Source organism: Moschus berezovskii, chromosome 7 (assembly GCF_049115385.1).
Source record: "Moschus berezovskii isolate FMDL1 chromosome 7, NW_MosBer_1.0, whole genome shotgun sequence".
NCBI lineage: Eukaryota > Metazoa > Chordata > Mammalia > Artiodactyla > Moschidae > Moschus > Moschus berezovskii.
In genome coordinates, this window is record NC_142466.1 from 72,482,882 (window position 1) to 72,505,359 (window position 22,478).

The window sequence follows — 22,478 nt, forward strand, 5'->3', positions numbered from 1 at the left end:
TCATTAAATAACTCAAAATATGGTGGGTGCAGACATGTTTCAGAAAACAAATTCTATGCAAAAACAAAGAATTCAAATATAAATAATACAAAATTATCAGTAAAAACAACCATAGAAAATAAAAAGAAAAAAATGCTATAATTCATACTTTTTCTTACATATTAGTTATTTTATCATGCAAGAATTTCCATTAAAAATTGATGTCATCTGTGTTTTGTTCTTCACTGTATCCTAAAAATGGATAAATCAATTTACCTGGAAAAGACAATGCACTTCTCTGACCTTCAGAGAAGAATACTCTTATTACAAAAAACTCTTCAGGACTGAGAATGAGCTTATCATTGTGTGGAAAGGATTTTTTGATAAAACCACCACCTCTCTAAAACCCAGATTTCCAGAAATGGAAGTACTAACAGAGCATAGGAACTGGAAGAAAATTCAAGATGAGAATTGTTTTCTTCCTTTTCTGTATACCCTCTGGGACCAGGGGGAAATGTGTAGGAGAATGTTCCATTCATCACCGTCTCCCAATTAGTATCTAGCATGGGATCTGGCAGGTAACAGTCCAGAACAAATATTCATACATATATGCCCAGAGAAAATTATGACTGCCCTCCTTTTGCTAAACTGTAACTCTTCGCCAGGATGTCTTATGAAAGAACATGCCCATAAGAGAGTCTACAAACATGTGGTCCAAACATTCTTTTGTTAGGTCACTCATTCAATTCACAAATGTTTCACTGAGTCATTTATTACATGCTAGGTATTGTCCGAGGCACTGGGGAAAGCGATGTGAATAACACTATATTGATATTTATATTATATCTGGCAAGATCAAACTTAACAATTTCACTTTCATATTTAAAAAGAGAAAGAGAACATTTTCTCTCAAGTATTTTAAGAGTCACATAATTCCTGCCAAAAAAAAAGTGTTAGTTGTAAAGTCGTGTCTGACTCCTTGCCACCCCATGGACTGTAGCCCTGCAGGCTCCTCTGTCCATGGAATCCTCCAAGCAAGAATACTGGAGTGGGTAGCAATTCCCTTCTCCAGGGGATCTTCTTGACCCAGGGATCAAACCCATGTCTCTTGCATTGCAGGTGGATTCTTTACTGTCTTAGCCATCAAGGAAGCCTAGATAACTGCTGGGCACTGAGCAATGAGTATTATATACAGTAAGTCGTAGTCCCGTTTTGCCTAGGCTATCCAGAAGCTTTGAATTAATCTTAATGTGAAACAACTGCATCGACACTGTTACTGAACAATCTTAACATCTCTACAAGTGGGACAACCATGTACTGCTTTTTTCTACCTGTTTTCTTGGGATATAATTGACACAGCACCGTATAAGTGTAAGGCGTAATCACTGAATGTATACACTCATGAAATGATTAGCACTGCTGCCGCTGCTAAGTCACTTCAGTCGTGTCCGACTCTGTGTGACCCCATAGACGGAAGCCCACCAGGCTCCCCCGTCCCTGGGATTCTCCAGGCAAGAACACTGGAGTGGGTTGCCATTTCCTTCTACAATGTGTGAAAGGGAAAAGTGAAACTGAAGTCGCTCAGTCATGTCTGACTCGTAGCGACCCCATGGACTGCAGCCTACCAGGCTCCTCCGTCCATGGGATTTTCTAGGCAAGAGTACTGGAGTGGCTTGCCATTGCCTTACCATAGCACAGTTAAGTTTAATAAACATCCATGATCTCATGTAGAAACAAAATTTTAAAAATATGTATTTTCCCTGTGGTGCGAACTCTTAGGATTCCCCCTCACAACAACTCTCATATTTAGCATACAGCAGCCATCTATGGGGTCGCACAGAGTCGGACACGACTGAAGCGACTTAACAGCAGCAGCAGCAGCAGCATTAACTATATTCTAATGTATCTTGAAAGAATGCAATAGGAAATAAAAAGCACCACTTATGAAGTAATGTTAATCCCCTAAAACTGAACGTGATTTCAATCTAATCAAGCCCAAGAATTAGTGTATAGGTAACAACTGTTGTTTAGTCACTCAACCATGTCCAACTCTTTGTGACCCCACAGGCTGTAGCCCACCAGGCTCCTGTGTCCAAGGGATTTCCTAGGCAAGAATACTGGAGTGGGTTGCCATTTCCTTCTCCAGGGGATACTCCCGACCCAGGGAGTGAACCTGCATCAGCAGGCAGATTCTTGACCACTGAGTTGCCTGGGAAGCGCACATAGGAAACAACGAATACACGTAATATGATACCATGAGGATGCAAGCAGTTATGTCAAAATAAAGGAAATTTTAGAGGAAAATGATAGCTTATCCTCATTTGGGCTCCTGACAAAAGTAGATCCCTGAGACAAGCAGTTTATTTGGGAGAAAAAGTTAAGAACCCACAGATAAGTGGGGAATTAGGATGGGAAAGACAGTCAGTACACAATATAATATAGTGAACTAAACGCTAATGTTTTCACTTACATAATTTAAAGTTTTAAACTCTCTTATTTACCAGGTTCTTCTGGTAGCCCATGAATTCCTACAATGCAGAATATGAATATGAAGGAAATATCTCCTACATATGTCAAAAAATGATTTTATTTCACTATTAAACATGTGAACTTGACTTTTTTTTGACACATCAACAGCCTTCAATGAAAAATTGTTCTTCAGTGAAAGTTTTGGTTTCCTATTTTCTACATTCAGTTAGTTTTAGAATGAACTCAGGCTTTCTAGCTTTATTCTTCAGTACTATGTTTTAAGGTAAAAATATTTTATTATCAAATCCAAGCATGATTCCATTATTATACAGGCCTTTTTGAAATGTGGTGCTGGAGAAGACTCTTGAGAGTCCCTTGTACTGCAAGGAGATCCAACCAGTCCATTCTAAAGGAGATCAGTCCTGGGTGTTCACTGGAAGGACTGATGCTAAAGCTGAAACTGCAATACTTTGGCCACCTCATGCGATGAGTTGACTCACTGGAAAAGAGTCTGATGCTAGGAGGGATTGCGGGTGGGAGGAGACGGGGACGACAGAGAATGAGATGGCTGGATGGCATCACCGACTCGATGGACATGAGTTTGAGTGAACTCCGGGAGTTGGTGATGGATAGGGAAGCCTGGAGTGTTGTGATTCATGGGGTTGCAAAGAGTTGGACGCGACTGAACTGAACTGAACATATTAATCCACTACTAACTTAAAAAATCTGTTATCTTCATAACATCCTGTTACTTCTAACCAAACCAATTCTAAATGTCAGTCACATTGTTGAAAGGCCATATACTAGCTAAGATATCTAACCTAATTAAATAATCATTAGAAGAGAGACTCTTTAATGCTGCCTCATATGCTCCATAATATTTTAATTAACTTTTGTAAAGCAAATGGGTTTGTCTCTTATTTGGTCTAAAAGCCTCCCCGAGATGGTCTCAAAGCTCTCATACACATTAAGGGTTATTATTTTAAAACCTTCATCACCACCATGTAGTTTTTGTTTACTAAAATATTACACAGGAAATGACTGTGGTTTGCTAAAAGGAAATCTAAATTTAAGACTCTATCTCCTTTGTACATTTTTGTCTCCTTTTTCTTAACTGCCATGAAATAGAGGTAAAGAAAGAAGGATAAAAGAATTGGCATAATTAGGAATTACTAACATCAGAAGTGAATGAGGGCACATCACTACAGATCTCATGGACATTAAAAGGATCATCAGGGAATACTAAGAACAACCCTGTGTTCACCTAGATGAAACAGACCAATTCCTCAAATGACACAATCTGCCAAAAAACACACAAAGAAACAGACTATCTAAACAGACTGATACCTATTAAAGAAACTGAATCAATAACTAATAACCTTCCAAAACAGAAAGCACCAGACTCAGATGGGTTCACTGGTGAATTTTACCAAACATTTAATAAAGGAAAAAAAACTACACCTATTCTCTACAATCTCTTTCAGAAGACAGGAGCAGAGGATATATTTCCTAATACGTTCCATGAGACCAGCATTACCTTAATACCAAAGCAGACAAGCCATTACAAGAAAATACAAACCAATATCTTTCAGGAACACAGATGCAAAATTCCTCCAAAAGATATCAGTGAACCGAGTCTAACAGTAAATAGAAAGAATTATACACAACGACCAAGTGGTATTTATTCCAGGTATGCAAGACCAGTTCAACACTTGAAAATCATTTAATGTAACCCATTACAACAATAGGCTAGAGAAGAAAAGTCATAAGATTATATAAATACATGCAGAAAATGCATTTGACAAAACCTATTATCTACTCATATAAATCAGGAACAGAGGAGAAGTTCTAGAACTTGTTAATGAAGATATGAAAAGTCTACAGCAAACATCATACTTAATGGTGAAAAACTTGAGCATTACCACTAAGATCAGTTATAAGGCAAGGATGTCTCCTCACATCATTGTTTTTTAAGATCACACTGGAAATCCTAGCTAATACAATAAGACAAGAAAGGGAAATAAAACATATGCAGATTGGGGAAAAAAAATAAAACTTTTGTTTACAGACAGCTTGATAATCCATGCAGAAATTCAAAACAAATGACAAAAAGCTGCTAGAACTAATAAACGATTACAGCAATGTTGCAGAATATAATGTTAATACACAAAAGTCAATTGTTTTCCTAAATCAGCAATAAACAAGTTAAACATGAAATTCAAAATACACCATCACATTGGCACCATCCAAAATAAAAATACTTAGTATAAATCTAACAAAATGTATACAAGATCTATATGAGGAAAACTACAAAATTTTGATAAATGAAATCAAAGAAGAACTACGTACATATTCATGTACAAGAAAACTCAAAAATTGTCTAGAGGTGAATTCTTGCTAACCTGATCTATACAGTTAAAGCAAACCCAGTCAAATTCTCAGCAAGTTCTTATCTGGATATTAAGAAACTAACTCTAAAGTTTACGTGGAAAGACAAACAATACAGACTAGCCAACACAACACTGAGGACAAGAACAAAGTTGGAGGACTGACACCACCGACTTCAAGACTAACTATAAAGTCACAATAATCAAGACAGTGTGGTACTGGCAAAAGATCAATGGAGATACAGAAATAGATCAATGGAAAAGAATAGACCATCTAGAGACAGGACCAAGAAAAACAGAACCAACTAACTGATCCTTGATGAAGGAATAAAGGCAATACAATGGAGCAAAGACAGTCTTTTCCATTAATGGTGCTGTAACAAACTGTACATGCAAAAACATGAATGTAGGCACAGACCATGCACCTTTCACAAAAACTAACTCAAAATAGATCACTGACCTAAATGTAAAACACAAAACTATAAAATTCCTAGAAGATAACACAGGAGAAAATCAAGATGGTCTTAAGTTGATGACTTTTTAGATACAGCACCAAAGGCATGATTCATGAAAGAACGAATTGACAAGTTGGATATAATTAAAAATAAAATTTTCTTCCCTAAAAAATTTTTACTTTTTTTTTAGTAAACTTTTACTTTTGCCAATGAAGTGTAGTCTTTATACTGCTTTGTTCATTTATTTCCTTAGTACCTAGTATGTGCTTGACACATGGTAGAGACTCCACAATGTTTGCCTAATGAGCAAAGAGATTAACCAAATAACTTTAAAATTCTTCCATGTTTAGATATTCTACAATTCTTTGAGACCTCAAAAGAAGCCCATCTTCTTAGAGCTGGAAGAGGACATGAATGACATTTACTTGACTGTTTAAACAGAAGGCATTTTCTGAAACTTTTGCTTGGGGACTAGAACTCAAATTATGACAGTGAAAGGATCACTTTTAAGTAGGAAAAAGAAACATAATTCATTATACAGCAATAATTCTAGAGACCTCCCACTCACAAAAAGACTTGAGAAGAATATCAGGCCTGCCTTAGGACAAGCAGCAAGTAAAAAAGTGACAAGTCAATTCACAATCAAATGAAGAGAATGAATTTTAAAAATACTGTACTCGTCACTGGATTCTATTTTAAAAGAGAGAGAAAAGCAAGTTTCAATCAGCTGAAGTTCACATTCTCTAGCCTTGTGGCTGCTGCTGCTGCTGCTAAGTCACTTCAGTCGTGTCCGACTCTGAGCGACCCCACTGACAGCAGCCCACCAGGCTCCCCCGTCCCTGGGATTCTCCAGGCAAGAACACTGGAGTGGGTTGCCATTTCCTTCTCCAATGTGTGAAAGTGAAAAGTGAAAGTGCAGTTGCTCAGTCATGTCCAACCCTTAGCGACCCCACAGACTGCAGCCTACCAGGCTCCTCCATCCATGGGATTTTCTAGGCAAGAGTACTGGAGTGGCTTGCCATTCATTGCCTTCTCTGGGAGGAGTATAATTTTTCTATTTATCACAAATAAAATTAATACAGCAATTCCAATGAACATTTTGTTTTCAGTAATTCAAAACAAAATTTCTAGATAAAGAGTAGGCTAGATAGTCTTCTAAATGGAAGTCTCTCAGTAGTTGAACAAATAATCAAATGTGCCGGTCACAAAAATGTATTTTGTAATTTTTAATTTTGTTTTCAACATCATGAGATGTAAATAAAGCACTGAAAAACAGGTCCAAAACCTACAAAGATTACTCAGCTATAAAGTATTAATATTACTGCTTAACATCTTATTACCTTTGTCAATTCCGAAATTCCCATCAGTCTCCCTGGCCTCCTCTTTGTTAGGTCAAAACAGTACTTATTTAGAATTACAAAGTTGAAGGGGACACTAATTTATCTGATTGAATAATACCCTCCCCTCCTGGGTCACGCAGAACTCTGCTTAACAGCATCCTTGGCAGAATGGATATTTAGCCTCCAACTGAACACTAGATATGATAGAGAACTCACAGGATGAACCAATACACTTCAGAGTGGAATGTTTTACCCTACCAGGCTGAACATCTGCTCACCTTTTCCTTCCACACATTTAACAGACAACTTTATTATGTACAGCTCACCAGGAACATATGCACCTGCTCTACCACAAGCTCACTGAAGTTCTTCAATTATAGTCTATGGGGATGGAAGCACTGAACCAGCAGGGCCTTCAGGGAATTAGATTAAAGGCACATTCTGTCCTTCAAGAGATTCATGATCATGCATGAAAAGTTAGAACACAAAACGTTTTATATGATACCAAGTATTGCAAGGCTTACAGAAAAATTTAGGAGAAGGCAGAGAGCACAGGATGGGTAAAATGAGCAGAGTAGTTTCCATGGATGAATTAAGTGAAGAGAAAGCCTGGCTATGGAAGTTCACATAGTGCAGTACTGGGAGATGAACCTGGAAGCTAGAATGTCAAAGGAAAAAAAAAAAAAACCACCAAGGTGTTGGGAGACTAAGTATGTGCTGTGCTGTGCTGTGTGATAAGTCGCTTCAGTAGTGTCCGACCTCTTTGTGTTCCTATGGACCATAGCCTGCCAGGCTCCTCTGTCCATGGGATTCTCCAGGCAATACTGGAGTGAGTTCCATACCTTCCTCCAGGAGATCTTCCCAATGCAGGGATCGAACCCGCTTAAGTCTTCTGCATTGACAGGGGAATGCTTTACCACCAGTGCCAACCGGAAAGCCCAGAGTATAATACTCTTGAAAGCCTGACAGAGAGACTGACATCCGCTATAGCAGAAGTAAGAAGTCATGGGAGACTTCTCAGTAAGGAAGGAGCCCTAATCTTTAAATTCTGAAATCACTGTGCTCCTCTCTTTACTGGAGAGAAGTAAGATAATACACCTAATTAAGTGAAGCGGTAATACAAAGAAAGGGAAATAAGGGCCTGGACTGGGGTGGGGGAGATTTGTAGAACTTTGAAAAGAAAGACAAACAAGTCATGTTGACAAACTAAAGGGATGCAAAAGTCAATGAGGCAAAGCTATAAAGCCAAGTAGCCAGAGGAAATGAAAGTAAGACTATTTTAGAAAAGCAGTTACTATGCAATCACTGATTTACTTCAATTTCACTAGGTATATGTCTCGCCCAGACAATGAGGAAACAGCTTCTACCAACTAGCAGGAAGAGTCTGGAAACTGTATTTGACTACTTTCACACCAGAACTAAAACACCAAGAAACTGAGTCCAAGGCACTAACAAAACACTAACAGATGCCCAAGTCACTCCAATTTTTAGAAGCAATAGGTAAAGCTGTGAGTTAAAATCACTGGATAACAAGATGTGATGAGAAGGGAGAAAAGCAGCTCTTAGTACATTTATCTCCTTACTGTCCTCCTTCTGTAACTTATATGAAGGCCTTTTCCCTTTCCCCAACCAGTGAGAGGGAGGGGGAGACAGAGGAACAGAGAGAGAAACCAGAGCGAACCAATGAAGCATAAAGGAAGAAGGGGAAACAGACTGTATGATTTCGGTACCTTCAACCATGACATTTTTACACCTAGTCTCATGTCCTTGGATACGTTTCTATGCGAAGCTGAATAGAATTTGTATTCTACTGTTATGTGAAACCTGTATAAATCTTAATTATGTTGAATTGGTTCATTGTGCTTTTGGTCTACTATATCCTTCTGCTTCTCTGTATAGTCATTCTATTAATTTTTGAAAGTTTGATATTGAAACTCCAACTAAAAAAACCTTAATTTATCTACTTAAAAAGATAACTGTAATATATCATGGAACTATATATGTAACTTTGTTCTGTATTTTCCAAGTTTCCTGTAAATGTGTTACCACAGTTTCATAATTTGAAAAAAAAAAAAACAACAACGTAGGAAAAGAGAAAAAAAGAAGTAAGGGGCATACTATTTCAAGAAGAAACAGGGTACCTGACAGAATAAAATGTTAGCAGGGTATGCGTGAGAGACTTACTAAAGGGTAGTCTAAAAACATCACAATCATCATTTTTAAAAAGTTAAACCATGTCTGGTGCCACTAGTAAGGCAGACACAAGCTCCTCTGCTTATTATACACTTTCAGTCTATAAGCTTAAAATTTGTTTACATGGATGCAAATCAACAGAACCACATAGACTCTGCCTGCCACCAACAGATAAAATTAGCCAACCGTTGTATGAGGTGTCACTGTAGACTTAGGAAGAAGTGAAATGAAAGTTGCTCAGTTGTGTCCGACTGTTTGCAACCCCATGGACTATACAGTCCATGGAACTCTCCAGATCAGAATACTGGAGTGGGTAGCCTTTCCCTTCTCCAGGGAATCTTCCCAACCCAGGGATCGAACCTAGGTCTCCCACATTGCAGGCAGGTTCTTTACCAGCTGAGCGACAAGGGAACTCCTAGACTTAGGAACTAAGGCATTAACAAATATCATTTCAGAAGCTAAACAGAAATAGGAATGCTTCTTTATATTTTTTAATGATTTCCAGAAAAAAAGGGGAAAAAAAGGCACACTCGCACACATTTGGCTTGTGTGAATGGAATTGACTTAAATTACCTAAAACAACTTACTGATAGGAAATACCTCAGTTCTGGCAATGGGATGATAAACTCTGATAGTAATACAAGTATCATGAATTTCTCTTAGAAGAAAATGTGCCCAGAAGATACCCTTGTTCCTTTCTTAAACTAAAAACCATTTAAACAACCTGAATAAAAGCCCATTTTAAGCCATTAAGAAAATATCTTTTATCCCATTTTTAGACTATTCAAGGGTATTTATTAACTTAGTCTTCAAAGTAATATTCCAGAATAAATAGTATACTCTTAGAAAATCAATTCATGTTGGAATATATACAACTTTCTGGTAATTTCTTCATATATCACCATTTATTTGGCATAAGAAATAACAGCTGAAGATGATCAAGGGAAGTCAGTACCACTGCACATATAAGTATTTCCCAAATAAGGTAAGCTAAGAATGACTTACACTTAGGCATCCAACACTATACTGTAAGTACATTTAACTACTTCCTGGATGGTTTCCCTTGCTCATGGGCCAAATGAGAAAAAGAAGACTTAAAATCTGATTATTCTGCTACAGAATATTGAATACTTCGCAGAATTAAAAGCTATTTCTTGAAGGCTCATCTTATGTATCTTAAACCACCCTTGTGTTCAACACAATAACCAGTGTATATCAAGGTCTTTACAACTTAGTGTTGTGGACTGGGAAACATAATTTACCCTTCTCTTCTGACCAAGTACCCATTTTCCCAATTGGAGGGGTTTGTAGATGTATTCATGAGATTAGAAAAGGAAACCATATGATGAGTTTTTCTTGATCCAACTTGAAATACTCTTTAAAACTATCATATATGCCAATAGGTTCTTACCGAATACCTTTATCACAGTTTCTAAACTCAAAAAGATCTGTTATATCCTCAGCTTTCATCAAATCTATAAGCAGATCTAGCTTAATGGCCAAAACTTACTAAAAGTGGTATATATTATACATGCTTAAGTGTAAATAAATAACTTCACATGCTGCTGGAAGCAATATTTAAGGGATAACTACAGTATATGAAAGTTAAGCTTACGGGAACATATGAAACTGTGTAACCAGCAATTTGAAATCTTCCACACTTACACAAATAGGATTTTTATATTTACATCTTTTCAGTGACCAAAATATGCTGCAATAATCTTCGATTCTCTAAATTCTACTAGAGAAAGATTATATATTTCTAAGGAATCATCATCACTTTTCCAAATATCAGCTACAACAGTCAGGGAAGTATTTTTTAATGATTTTGAGAGTATAAAGCATAGAAACGATTTCTGCGTGGAGCAAATGATACCTTTCAAACAGAAAAGCATAAAGCATGTTTCCCACTTTCATTTAAACCACTTACAGGAATTTATTTGCTTTTTAGTAAAAGCAGAAATGCATATCAAGTCAGATTTTTATTTCTATCAATCACAGTTACATTTGTCACTATTTTGATAAGACTATGTTGTAACTTACCAGGGGAAAGAGACAAGTTGATAAGCACTTTGAGAAACCACAGTGTTTAGAATCAGACTTTTGAAATAAAAAGCCTCATCCATTTGCTCATTTCAGAAGGTTGGAAAGGTAGCACAAGCACCGAAAGCTTATCAGGACAGGCGTAATCCTCCTCCAAGGTACTGCCTCCATTTCATAAGCACGACTCTATCTTCCTTCTCTATTCATTATCTTACAGAACAAAAATCTCTTCTATATGCCAGACATGATGCAAGTACTGTATATATACTATATCTTAAGCACACAACCTTGGAAAATATTACTTTCATTTTAAAATATGAAACTTGAGGGTCAGAAAGATAAAGAAATTTGCTTAATATCACACAACTACAAAAAAGGGTATAGCTGAGAATGAACTAGGACTTTCAGTATCCTGTCATTTCAGATCTTAGGACGACTTCCATAATGCATCAACTCTCCTTGAAAGGATGTACTACACTGCATACCTAGGCAGCAGGGGAAAATGTAAGTAACAAATATATGTTTGAAGCACACAAGAATATTTCAATGTTACAACATGTAGATTTACTATTTACAAACACACAGCTCTTTTACATCATCATAGCAACTCCTATAGCTGAAGTAGGAATTATCTCTATAAATGAGGAAAATGAAAGTTTGCAGTATGTGACATACAATAAGTGCAAACAGCTGCTGAAGGATTAAGACTCAAATAGACTAAGTGACTTGTGAAAACTAGTGGTGGAACAGGGTTCAAACCCAAGTCTCTTAATTCTAAAACCAGTGGTCTGTACAACAAAATACCACTTTTATTTCTAAAACCAGCAGTCTGTACAACAAAATACCACTGTTTCCAAAAACTGTTTTCATCATTATATACTGAATTTAAGTACAAATCTTAGTTATAAAACAGAACTCAGTTCGGTTTAGTCTCTCAGTTGTGTCTGACTCTTTGCGACCCCATGAACCGCAGCACGCCAGGCCTCCTTGTCCATGACCAACTCTCGGAGTCCACCCAAACCCATGTCAATTGAGCTGGTGATGCCATCCAACCATCTCATCCTCTGTCGTCCCCTTCTCCTCCTGCCCTCAATCTTTCCCAGTATCAGGCTCTTTTCCAATGAGTCAGCTCTTCGCATCAGGTGGCCAAAGTATTGGAGTTTCAGCTTCAACATCAGTCCTTCCAATGAACACCCAGGATTGATCTCCTTTAGGATGGACTGGTTATATCTCCTTGCAGTCCAAGGGACTCTCAAGAGTCTTCTCCAGCACCACAGCTCAAAAGCATCAATTCTTTGGCACTCAGCTTTCTTCACAGTCCAACTCTCACATCCATACATGACCATTGGAAAAACAACAGCCTTGACTAGACGGAACTTTGTTGGCAAAGTAATGTCTCTGCTTTTTAATATGCTGTTTAGGTTGGTCATAACTTTCCTTTCAAGCAGTAAGTGTCTTTTAATTTCATGGCTGCAGTCACCATCTGCAGTGATTTTGGAGCCCAGAAAAATAAAGTCAGCCACTGTTTCCCCATCTAATTGCCATGAAGTGATGGGACCAGATGCCATGATCTTAGTTTTCTAAATGTTGAGCTTTAAGACAACATTTTCACTCTCCTCTTTCACTTTCATCAAGAGGCTCTTTAGTTCTTCTTCACTTTCCGCCATAAGGTTGGTGTCATCTGCATATCTGAGGTTATTGATATTTCTCCCAGCAATCTTGATTCCAGCTTGTGTTTCTTCCAGCCCAGCATTTCTCATGATGTACTCTTCATATAAGTTAAATAAGCAGGGTGACTCTACATAGCCTTGACATACTCCACTTCCTATTTGAAACCAGTCTGTTGTTCCATGTCCAGTTTGAACTGTTGCTTCCTGACCTGCATAGCAGTTTCTCAAGAGGCAGGTCAGGTACTCTGGTATTCCCATCTCTTTCAGAATTTTCCATAGTTTATTGTGATTCATACAGTCAAAGATTTTGGCATAGTCAATAAAGCAGAAATAGATGTTTTTTCTGGAACTCTCTTGCTTTTTTGATGATCCAGCAGATGTTGGCAATTTGATCTCTGGTTCCCCTGTCTTTTCTAAATCCAGCTTGAACATCTGGAAGTTCACGGTTCATGTATTGTAGAAGCCGGGCTTGGAGAATTTTAAGCATCACTTTACTAGTGTGTGAGATGAGTACAATTGTGTGGTAGTTTGAGCATTCTTTGGCACTGCCTTTCTTTGGGATTGGAATGAAAACTGACCTTTTCCAGTCCTGTGGCCACTGCTGAGTTTTCCAAATTTGCTGGCATATTGAGTGCAGCACTTTCACAGCATCAACTTTCAGGATTTGAAATAGCTCAACTGGAATTTCATCACCTCCACTAGCTTTGTTCGTAGTGATGCTTCCTAAGGCCCACTTGCCTTCACATTCCAGGATATCTGGCTCTAGGTGAGTGATCACACCATTGTGATTATCTGGGTCGTGAAGATCTTTTTTGTACAGTTCTTCTGTGTATTCTTGCCACCTCTTCTTAACATCTTCTGCTTTTGTTAGGTCCCTACCATTTCTGTCCTTTATTGAGCCCATCTTTGCATGAAATGTTCCCTTGGTATCTCTAATTTTCTTGAAGAGATCTCTAGTCTTTCCCATTCTATTGTTTTCCTCTATTTCTTTGCATTGATCACTGAGGAAGGCTTTCTTATCTCTCCTTGCTATTCTTTGGAACTGCATTCAAATGGGTGTATCTTTCCTTTTCACCTTTGCTTTTTGCTTCTCTTCTTTTCACAGCTATTTCTAAGGCCTCTTCAGACAGCCATTTTGTTTTTTGCATTTTTTTTTTCTTGGGGATGGTCTTGATCCCTGTCTCCTGTACAATGTCACGAACCTCTGTCCATAGTTCATCAGGCACTCTGTCTACCAGATCTAGTCCCTTAAATCTATTTCTCACTTCCACTGTATAGTCATAAGGGATTTGATTTAGGTCATACCTGAATGGTCCAGTGGTTTTCCCTACTTTCTTCACTTTCAGTCTGAATTTGGCAATAAGTAGTTCATGATCTGAGCCACAGTCAGTTCCTGGTCTTGTTTTTGCTGATTGTATAGCACTTCTCCATTTCTGGCTGAAAAGAATGTAATCAATCTGATTTTGGTGTTGACCATCCATATGTAGAGTCTTCTCTTGTGTTGTTGGAAGATGGTGTTTGCTAGGACCAGTGCGTTCTCTTGGCAAAACTCTATCAGCCTTTGCCCTACTTCATTCTGTACTCCAAGACCAAATTTGCCTGTTACTCCAGGTGTTTCTTGACTTCCTACTTTTGCATTCCAGTCCCCTATAATGAAAAGGACATCTTTTTTGGGTGTTAGTTCTAGAAGGTCTTGTAGGTCTTCATAGAACTGTTCAACCTCAGCTTCTTCAGCGTTACTGGTCGGGGCATAGACTTGGATTACCGTGATATTGAATGGTGTGTCTTGGAAACGAACAGAGATCGCATCCAAGTACTGCATTTCAGACTCTTTTGTTGACTATGATGGCTACCCCATTTCTTCTAGGGATTCCTGCCCACAGTAGTAGATACAATGGTCATCTGAGTTATATTCACCCATTCCAGTTCATCTTAGTTCGATGATTCCTAGTGTCGATGTTCACTCTTGTCATGTCCTGTTTGACCACTTCCGAATTGCCTTGATTTATGGACCTAACATTCCACGTTCTAGGCAATAATTTATTCACTGTATGGTCCCATTTTTAAGTTGTTTTTTTTTTTTTAGTATAATACTGACAGTGCAATCAGCATCAGAAGACCACAGGTGCTGGAAGCTTGTCATGCCAGCTCATTACTTCAATGCCCACAATTGTAATATCACAGGATGGACAACTTGAAAGTTACCCAAAAGAGCAAATATGTTCAACCATTCATTCATTCACTCACTGATGCCTCAAACTAAACAACATTTGTTGAGCATGTACAACATGACAGAAGTCAAAAAATTTAAACGCCTACAATGTACCATGGACATCTCATTTTGTCTTCCCAGAGAGGACTGTATTCTATTTGACAGGCAAGAAAAAGGAAGCTCTGAAAAGCTAAATAACTTTCTAACGTTAAGTGGTCCAGCTCAATGCCATTTCCAATTCCATGGGCACAAATGCATGTACACACGTGGGCAGCTTCTGTTCTCAGGTAGCCAGTGATGGTAGACTACAGCAGGACCAAACAAGAGCACAAGCCCAACACTACATTGTTCAAAACACACATTTCACTGTTAAAAAGTCCTTTCAAATATGCACACATAAAAACTGGAAGGATGGATATACACTAAAATGTTTTAGTGGTAGGAGTATGCACTTTTTTCCTTCATTATGCTTTTCTGTAATATGAAAGTATACTGCATTTAGGAATAAAAAAAAGTCAGGAAATCTTTTATCTTAATAGCTTGAATTATTACAACTTCAAGTTGTGACCCATAGTGTTACACACAGAGAATATTTTCAATTTAGCAAACTAGGAGAACACTGGGGTAAACAGCCAAGGCTACTCCCAGCAGAGCCAACTGGGCCATGGCTGAGATCAATATCATCAGCAAGCCTGTTAGCGAGTTCTACCTTCTTGGGTCATATTGGCAATTAAAAAAAAAAATAAAGCACAAAATAGAAAATAAGAAAAAAGAAAATGTCAGCAATAAAGACAGCTTTGCAACACATGTTAAGGTACATGATTTAATCTTCTAATACACTGCACCTTCTTCACAGCACGACACACACACTGCCTTTCTTGCTGCTCCTTCAATGTACCTGTGACACTCTCACATTATGGACTGCTCTGGCTAATGCCCTTGCCTGGAAGGCTCTTCCCCTCAAGAAATCCCAAGGACTGACTCCCTCACCCAGTTCAAAGCTCACCTTCTTGGTGATGCTCACAAACTCCTACTCCTCTGGGCATTCCTGATCCTCCTTACCCTAGACCTACATTTTCTTTGTTTCATACACTCAACAAAATTATTATTGAGCACTTAATCTGTGTAAGGTATTGTACCAGAAACTAATATCTGAGAATAAAAAAGTATGATAAACGCATGCACACACTGCTGTGGTTTTAATGGATAACCAACAAGGACCTGCTGTACAGCACAGGGAACTCTGCTCAATGTTATGTGGCAACCTGGATGGGAGGGGAGCTTGGGGGAGAATGGATGCATGTATATATATGGCTGAGTCCTTTTGCTGTCCACCTGAAACTATCCCAATGTCATAAATCTGCTATACTCCAATACAAAATAAAAAGTTAAAATATCTGAGGAAAAAAAGGAAATACATTGGCACTGCTGAGGAATGGCAACTGGTTGCTTGTTTTTTGTTTTGCCTGTTTGTTTGCTTTTTCCCCCAGTGAGGATATTTTACATTTTGCCAGTTATGTGAAGAGTCCTGTGTGCAAGCTGGCATTGATGGGCACCCTACTTCCCATTTATTCTAACGATTTCTTAAATCATTATTGAGATAGAATTCACCAATCATAAAATTCACCCTTTTAAAGTGTATAATTGAATGATTCTTAGTATATTCAATTATAAAAAGTTAAATAATTTAAAAAAATGAAAAGAAAAAGTATGATACTTTTTTAGCACTTTTTGTTCTACAGAATCGTAGAACCAGGCAAATAACACCTCCTATGAGTCAGACACAAAACCTGTATTATTCCTCAGAAGTTAATAGGCGAGAGAACAAAAGGTGAAAAGCAGCAGATCTAAGATTTGAGCCCACATCTCTGACTCCTAAATTAAATATTCTCCTAGAAGTTTTCTTTAGTTGATAATACTTTCAAGTTATTATTAAGGAAAAAATACTTTGCTTCTGGAAGATACTCAAGATCAGAGTGCAGGCACAATTAAATAATAAACAAACTGGACAGTTTCTGAAAAAAATAAATAGAATGTGCTTTAAAATGCAGCACAGTTTTTACAGTTCTAAAGCAAAATTAGGGTACTTGAAACTGTTCATTCAAAGGTTGTGCTCATGTATTGGAGGAATAACTTAGGTATGGCATTGGGTTTTATTTTTTCTTTTGCAGCTTGAGGCAGTTGTAAAATAACTTAATGTAGCTTTTTACAACTGTGTATTCTATAGTATTTTTTCATTTGGTGAAATTTTAACTGTTAATGTTTTTGGCATTGTGCTTTGTACCATTTATTAAATTTAAAAAATTAATTAAAAAAAAACAAAGGTTAAATTAAGAACCAAATATTTTGCAACACTGTGGTACTTGTGTTAATTGTGAACAGATCACAAGACTTCCTATGAGAATCAGAATCCATTTTAATAGTAAAAACTGGTGCTAGAAAAATTGAGGAATGAGTCAATTTGAGTAGCTGTTTACAAAGAATTATTTTGACTACCAAAAAAAGTGTAGCTCTTCTTTATCTCAGCTCTTTCAGAATGTGAAGTCATTATAGAAACATGAGCTTTTACTAGCTAATTGGGGTTTTACTGCAATTGGGTCAGATTCTCTCTAAGGGAATCCTCTGGTAATCTACAGGTTAGGGCTCTTCCACTGCAGGGGGCACAGGTTGATCCCTGGTCAGTGAACTAAGATCTGGCATAGTATCTGGCACAGCCAAAAAAAAAACCAACAAACTCTCTCTTAGATCACACACACAATTGAAACCATTCTTCACTCATAAACAGACTTCCATATTGTTTCAGTAATATTTTAACAGTTGGCATTTCCCCCTACATTTTATAAAACTTCAAAAAAAAACCCCCAGCTCAACAGCAGGCATGTAAATATAAGAGTATCTTGTCCAAAGGACCAAGAAATTTTAACTACATTTACTATTTCACTTTATAAAGTTATTCATGATCTCTACTCCATCACTGGGCTTCCCTGGTGGCTCAGATGGTAAAGAATTTGCCTGCAATGAGGGAGACCCGGCTTTGATCCCTGGATTGGGAAGGTCCTCTGAAGAAGGAAATGGCAACCCACTCCAGTATTCTTGTCTGGAGAATTCCATGGACAGAGGAGCCTGGTGAGCTAAGTCTATAGAGTTGCAAAGAGTTGGACACGACTGAGCAACTAACACTTTCACACTTTCACTCCATCACTAAATTACAGTTTCGTCAACATTTTGGAGTTGGCTCAAATTTCTTAGAAAATGCTTATATTTTAGATATTGGTTTGTCTTAATGAGCTCATATCACTTCTGGCCATCTTAAAGTGGGCAGGAAGAAAGATGCACATTAACTTCTGTGTTTATCAAACTAGAAGATTAAATTCCTGGCAAAGGTATCCTTCTGAAACCTGAGGCAAACAAAACATATGGGGGCCATCTTTCTACAGGTAATTTTAATAACTAAAATGTAGGAATGTTCTTAATCAATAAAGTTTTCTCTAAAGTATCATTTATCAAGATGAAGCCCTCAAAAGGGACTTTATCACAGAGACAAACTGTAGTCCCTCAAATCCCAACGTCCCAGTCACATTCCACTGGAAGGCTCACTGGACTGCCCCAAACAGTCTATGCAATCCGACTCAATTTTCAGTTGAAAAACAAAGCCCCGAGAAGGACAGTCACTTGTCCTAAACTGCCTTGTGAACTAGTAGATGAATCAGTACTAAACACTCGAACTCTTATTTTTGAGTTTTAACTATATTGTCTGAGGTGAGGTGAAAGTTGCTCAGTCATGTCTGAGTCTTTGCAACCCCACGGATTATACAGCCTAGGAAATTCTCCAGGCTGGAATACTGGAGTAGGTAGCCTTTCCCTTCTCCAGGGGATCTTCCCAACTCAGGGATATTGTCTGATGCCTCCCTAAATTTGCTATCAGGCTACCAAAAGACAAATCTGTGCTAATAAGACAATTAACATTTTTCCAGGTTATTGCTACCCCTTGGACAGGCAAGATATATGTTCCTCACAAGCACTGAAACACTATTTGAGGCATTTTCCTCATTCTTTACCTCACCTTTGTCTTGGATTTCTGAGACAGATGACAACTACACCAGCAGTATCCAACGGCACTTTCTGCAACAATGGAAATGGTTCATCATCTGCCTTGTTCAACACGGTAATCATGGATCAGTGGGAAAAGAATTGGCCTGCAATGCAGGAAGACACAGGAGATGCTGGTTCGATCCCTGGGTTAGAAAGATCCCCTGGAGAAGGGATATGGTAACCCACTCGAGTATTCTTGCCTGAAACATCCCAAGGACGGAGAAGTCTGGCAGGCTACAGTCCAAAGGTTCGCAAGGAGTCAGACACAACTGAGTGACTGAGCACACACACGTGACCACTGTGCCCTTGAAAATCGGCTACTGTCACTGAGGAATGGAATTTTATATTTTATTCCATTTTAATGAATTTACAGTACAGTTATAGATAATTAAACCTTCAGTCATTCTACTGCATGTGACCCACCTACTGAATTGAGCAAAACACTAATGGTAAAGTCCCATAGAAATTCCTTTTTTCCAGTGTTAAAAATTCTTCTGATGCCTAAAGATCTTTTTCTAAAATCTCTTAAGTTCAATTACAACAGCTTCCTTCCACTACTAGACTCTTAATCTTAAGGAAGAAATGGGAAAACTACTGGCACTCTAATTCACTTGACAGTTTTCTTTAGCTCCAATACTTAAATATTTTTCTGAGATGATTTCTTCCTTCTTTTCCATTTTTTTGTATTATTTTAGTAATGTTCATGTCTACAAATTCAGGTGACTAAAAATTAGATACATTAAAATATAATGTTCAAGGTTCTACATAATGAGAAAATCATACAACTAGAGGAATCAGAGATCTTGATCACAACATCACTGAGGGAATTAAAGCAGTCAGAATCTGACTGCAGTCTCTACAAGAACAAAACCAAGACCTGAGATCCATGGCATTACATAAGAAATTTCTCCAAAGTCGCATTTTTATCCTTCTCCTCTTGAGTGGAGTAATTGGAATGCTACTGAGAATCCACTAAAGAACATGATTTTTGTTTTGGCTAAGATAATAATGAGCTGTTCTAATGGAAACTGGCCAAAGGGTTTGCTAGCTTCTTTAGGGCCAATTCTGACATCTAGCCATGTCAGTGAACCACACAGCAAGACTCCTTAAAAAAAGAAAAGGAACTATGGACACCTCATCTTTGACAAAGGAGGCAAGAATATAAAATGGAGAAAAGACAGTCTCTTTAACAAGTGGTGCTGGGAAAACTGGTCAGCCACTTGTAAAAGAATGAAACTAGAACACTTCCTAACACCATACACCAAAATAAACTCAAAATGGATTAGAGAGCTAAATATAAGACCAGAAACTATAAAACTCCTAGAGGAGAACGTAGGCAAAACACTCTCCGACATAAATCACAGCAGGATCCTCCATGACCCACCTCCCAGAATATTGGAAATAAAAGCAAAAATAAACAAATGGGACTTAATTAAAATCAAAAGCTTCTGCACAGCAAAGGAAACTATAAGTAAGGTGAAAAGACAGCCTTCAGAATGGGAGAAAATAATAGCAAATGAAGCAACTGATAAAGGATTAATCTCCAAATTATACAAGCAGCTCCTGCAGCTCAATTCCAGAAAAATAAAGGACCCAATCAAAAAATGGGCCAAAGAACTAAACAGAAATTTCTCCAAAGAAGACATAAAGATGGCTAACAAACACATGAAAAAATGCTCAACATCCCTCATAATCAGAGAGATGCAAATCAAAACCACAATGAGATACCATTTCACACCAGTCAGAATGGCTGCTATCCAAAAGTCTACATGCAATAAATGCTGGAGAGGGTGTGGAGAGAAAGGAACCCTCTTACACTGTTGGTGGCAATGCAAACTAGTACAGCCACTATGGAGAACAGTGTGGAGATTCCTCAAAAAATTGGAAATAGAACTGCCATATGATCCAGCAATCGCACTCCTGGGCATACACACCGAGGAAACCAGAATTGAAAGAGACACGTGTACTCCAATGTTCATTGCAGCACTGTTTATAATAGCCAGGACATGGAAGCAACCTAGATGTCCATCTGCAGACGAATGGATAAGAAAGCTTTGGTACATATACACAATGGAGTATTATTCAGCCATTAAAAAGAATACATTTGAATCAGTTCTAATGAGGTGGATGAAACTGGAGCCTATTATACAGAGTGAAGTAAGCCAGAAAGAAAAACACCAATACAGTATACTAACACATATATATGGAATTTAGAAAGATGCAAATGATAACCCTGTATACGAGACAGCAAAAGAGACACAGATGTATAGAACAGTCTTTGGGACTCTATGGGAGAGGGTGAGGGTGGGATGATTTGGGAGAATGGCATTGAAACACGTATGTTGTCATATGTGAAACGAATCACTAGTTCAGGGTCAATGCATGTTATAGGATGCTCGGGGCTGGCATGCGGGGATGACCCAGAGGGAGGATAAAGAGAGGAGGGAGGTGAGAGGGGGGTTCAGGAGGGGGAACTTATGTAAACCCGGGGCAAATTCATATCAATGTATGGCAAAACCAACCAATGTAATATTGTAAAATAATTTGCCTCCAATAAAAAATAAATTAACTACAAAAAAAAAAGAAAAGGAAGAAAACCTCCAAAGCAGGTATCCAATTCATGATACAGATTTACTAAGTCATTGAAGGATATAAGCTTTCTTATTCATTCCACTCAAGACTGAAAATTAACTCATCAATTTAACCTTTTAAGGCTCTGTTCTCATCTTCCTTCAAGACTTCTGATTCTGCAAATGAGAAGAAATTTGCTTCTTTTTAGATGTCTACAGCTGTACTTCTCATACTTAATGGTCATATATGAATCAGCAAGGTACACTATTAAAGTACAGATTCTGAATCAGTATGCCTGGAGTGAGGACACTGGAAGAAGCAAGATCTACAACTGACTTCTACAAATACCTTAAGGACATCTATCATTCTCATTTTGGAATTCTAATTATTTACATATAGGTCTTCTCTCCCTCATTGAACTATAAATTCCTTGAAAACATGATATGAATCTCAATTATTTTTCTCTTCCACAGCAGACAGTAAACAGGCTCCCAAACGACAGAAGGAAAGGAAAGAATAATACCAAGGAAATAAATTTGCTGCAGCCTGAAACGCAGGTAGATCCTCTCTATGGGATCAAAGGTAGGCTAAAGAGCATTGAATGCTGTGAAATGCCAAACTGTGTTTTTTCATTTAGTTAATTAAATGAAACAGAGTACAGTAATATAAGAAAAGCTGTGACCAAAGCATGCTCTATCTCCCATTGGATGGCAGAATGAGGGGGGTATAGACCTGCAAAGCCAGCAGATTTTTTTGAGGAACTATCCAATCAAATAAGAAATTTACTAATTAGAGAAGTCAGAGGAATATCCTTTAAAAAAACAAGATAGACTACCAAAGAATCACTGAGTCATCAAATCTGGAGTGCTTACCTTAGAGACTAAAAAATTTAGTTAGGTGATTTACCCAAGGATACAGTGTTAAGGATGTGGAAGAGGTGGAACTTGCACACAGACGCCATGACAGCTAACCCTGTATTTTTTGCATCCTCAGTTCAGTTCAGTTCAGTTCAGTCGCTCAGTCGTGTCCGACTCTCCGCGACCCCATGAATCACAGCACGTCAGGCC

General features: G+C 38.0%; 1 protein-coding gene across 1 annotated transcript in view; it reads right to left on the reverse strand.

Moving 5' to 3' along the window:
• The window catches only part of ERP44 (endoplasmic reticulum protein 44), a 92,904-nt gene that overhangs the window by 61,886 nt on the left and 8,540 nt on the right, over window positions 1-22,478 (reverse strand). The window lies entirely within an intron of this gene.